This window comes from Chrysochloris asiatica, unplaced genomic scaffold (genome assembly GCF_000296735.1).
Source record: "Chrysochloris asiatica unplaced genomic scaffold, ChrAsi1.0 scaffold00016, whole genome shotgun sequence".
NCBI lineage: Eukaryota > Metazoa > Chordata > Mammalia > Afrosoricida > Chrysochloridae > Chrysochloris > Chrysochloris asiatica.
In genome coordinates, this window is record NW_006408534.1 from 29,412,561 (window position 1) to 29,415,943 (window position 3,383).

Consider the following 3,383-nt stretch of genomic DNA (forward strand, 5'->3'; position numbering starts at 1 on the left):
ACTCCGCCCTGGAGGGTCATTATGAGTCAGAATTAATTGAGTGGCAGTGGGTTTGGTTCAGTTCTTTTATAGTAAGAATGTACCTGGATGATGCAAACAGTTAGCATGCTTAACTGCTGACCAAAGTACTGGAGGTTCAAGTCTACACCAAGGCTCCTAGAGGAAGGTCTGATGATCTACTTCTGAAAATCAGTGATTGAAAATCCTATGAAGCACAATTCTACTGTGACACACATAGGCCACCACGAGTTAGAATCTTCTTGATGGCAACTAGTTTCGCAAGGATCATAATGTTATTTGGTGACACATTTTATTCAAATAGTATAAATGAATGGACACATCCCTAAAATTAATCTCCTCAGATTTGTGACAAACCTCTTTTTTTCCTTCAGAGAGAAGAGAATTCTATTCTTTGGCTATGGTGATGTTCTTCTCCTGTGAAGTGAGTTGAAGGTGGAGTGAATAACAGGCCACGGAAGTGATTTCTGTTCAGATGCTGTACATGAAATTAAAGTAGAGTAAACCAAACCAAATCAACCCAGTGCCACTTCTGTCAAATGGATTCAGATGCATAGCAACTCTATGCAGGGTTTCCAAGACTGTAAATCTTTACGGATGAGGACAGCCTCACCGTTCTCCTGCAGAACCACTGGTTAGTAGCCACAGACCTTGCTGTTAGTAGCAAGATGTGGCGTTGTTGTTAAGTAAGTGCCGTCAAATCGACTTTGACACATAGGGTTTCCAAGGAGCAGCTGGTGAGCTTGAACTGCCAACCTTGCAATTCACAGGCTTTGCAGTTTGGTGCATTAACCCACAGCACCACACCAGGATTCCAAAGCCAAGTGTAGTACCCTTTAAATTAATCTGAACAAAGCAAGATCTTATAAAACAAATGCCTCTTTTTTTTTTTTTTTAATGTTTTATTGTGAATTATGTGACACTTTAATAGGAGAACATTAGCTTTACATTCATCCTATCATATATCGTTTCATTGCCATGGATCCCCTCCATGCATCATCAACCAACCAAAGGGTATACCCCTCAAGCCTGCCCCTTGGTCATCAGCACACAGCCCCTCTCCTTCTCTGGGTCTAGAATTCCCAGTCGCTCCATCTCTCCATGTCATCCTCTCTGCCTCCATCTCTGACATCACTCGTTCTCTGGGTAGGGTCCCACTCTCCGTTTTTCTCCTTTGATGGTCCCAGGACCTCTGCTCCTGGACTGCAAAGTCAACCACTCCCCTCCTTTTGCTACAAAACATCTACCTTTACATTTCCAACACTTACAGTCAGTCCTGATAGTAATTATTCACTATTGTACCACAAGATACCTATCCCCATCTCCTTTCATCAGCCCTGCCTAGACAGATTGGATACTACTCAGTGGAGATTCTACATTCCTCTGTGCCTTCTGGATCTAGGCTCCCTCTTGAAAGCTTGTAAGCCTGTCACTTCTTGCCTTTGTAGCCCCCCATTTTGGGTAGCCAATGTCCAAGTTGCCCATCCCTGTCTAACCTGTGTATTGAGGGAGTGGGAATGATCCTTGCTGTAAAGATTTGTTCCCTCTAAAACAAATGTCTCTTGAATCTCTAACAACACTTCCAGATCAAAAACCAAACAACAAACCTACTGCCATTGAGTTGTTCCAACTCACAGCCACCCTGTACAAGATTTCTGAAGTGTGCAAGGCTTCTTTACCAGAACTCAAAGCGACTAGTGAGTTTGCATAGCCTACTATGCGGTTAGCAGTATATTACTTACCCTATAACGTCATCAGGGCTCCTTTTCCATATCAACATGAGCTCCAAATTCTAATATCTCTCAAATAAGAATTTTTCATTGTAATTAGCAGAGTTCCGCTGGAACAATCAGATTATATTGCATTGATTAATTTTAGCTAGTTTTTAAAATTTGTCTTTCAGTTAGCTTTTTATTTCTCGTTTAAAATCTTATTCAACTCTCATGAAAATTTCCCTGATTACCATCCAGAGTAATATTTCCATCTTTTCAATTCCCAAGAAATTTAAAATGAATGAAATAATCATTAACATATTTCCATGTCACACATTTCTTCTTTTAAATTTTAATATTCAACTATATTGTAAAGCTACTTAGTGCAGAGACTTTTCTTGTACTTTGTATAATTTAAAACATCAAGTCCTGTTTCATAATTGTTGCTTTTATGTGTTGTGGAGTCGTTTCCAACTCATAGAAACCCTGTACAGGGTTTCCAAGGCTGTAAATCTTTACAGTAGCAGAAAACCTCATCTTTCTCCCACGGAACAGCTGGTAGTTTCAAACTGCTAACCATGCGATTAGCAGCCCGATTCGTAACCACTACACTACCAGAGTTCCTTTGACTCATAATAGAGCTCAGCAATTATTTGGTTGATTGATTTAATCTTTCTGTCTCTTTAGTTTTCCTTCCTAGCAAGTTCTTTTTTCTATAATTCTACTATCTGAAAGAATTTAAATTCAGTTGTGAATTTTGATAATTGGGAAGAAGGTTTTTATAATTTGATAATTATCACACTTCATAAGTGATATAGTAGGTGTTATATATAATTCTCCATTTACAGAACCAACAACAGTGAAAAATAGTTGTTCTTATCTTGATGGTACGTAGAAAATTTGACAACTCCCAGCAAGTGATTACACTTCTTATTATACAATAGGGATTTGTATCAGAAATGGAGGAATATATTTTAAAAAGTATTTAAGATGTGACTTAGTGTTTGACCCAATTCCCAAGATTCCAAGAATACCATGTGATTAGATTGATAAGAGAAAGTGAAAATTAGATTTGATACAAGGCAGTTTATGGGTTTACTTGACTGGGTAACAGTTTTTAGCCCTGGCAATAGACACTGGAATCATCTTTTGGCCTCTAGTGTAATTATTTTAAAGTCAAGAAATATGCTGACATTCTTCCTTATGTACTTGTCTTTTTATAATTATTGACAAATGAAGACTGTACTAAAATTCATTTTTCTCTCTAACTGTTCACTTGGTGGCTTCCTGGAACTAATTATAGTTTTTTAGGGCTTTTGTAAAATTTAAATAGTTTTCTTCTTTATGTTTTTTAAGAAAAATGTCATTTTTTTTTTAATGCTTTGAAAGGACTGACTACATGTAGATGACACTGAAATCTGCATGCTGTTGATTTAGAAATACTTTACTGTCCACACATTATTAAGCTAAATGTTGTGAAATTATTTCCAAAATCAGATAATTAAAGCTTCCCATATTAAACAATAGGGACCATATCTTTTAGGAGTTTCTGTTCAAAAGCAGTAATGGTGTATCCTTATAAAAATTTTGCAAGCTTATAATACATTACAAATCAGGTTATATTAAAGCAGATATTATGATTTTCAATGATTT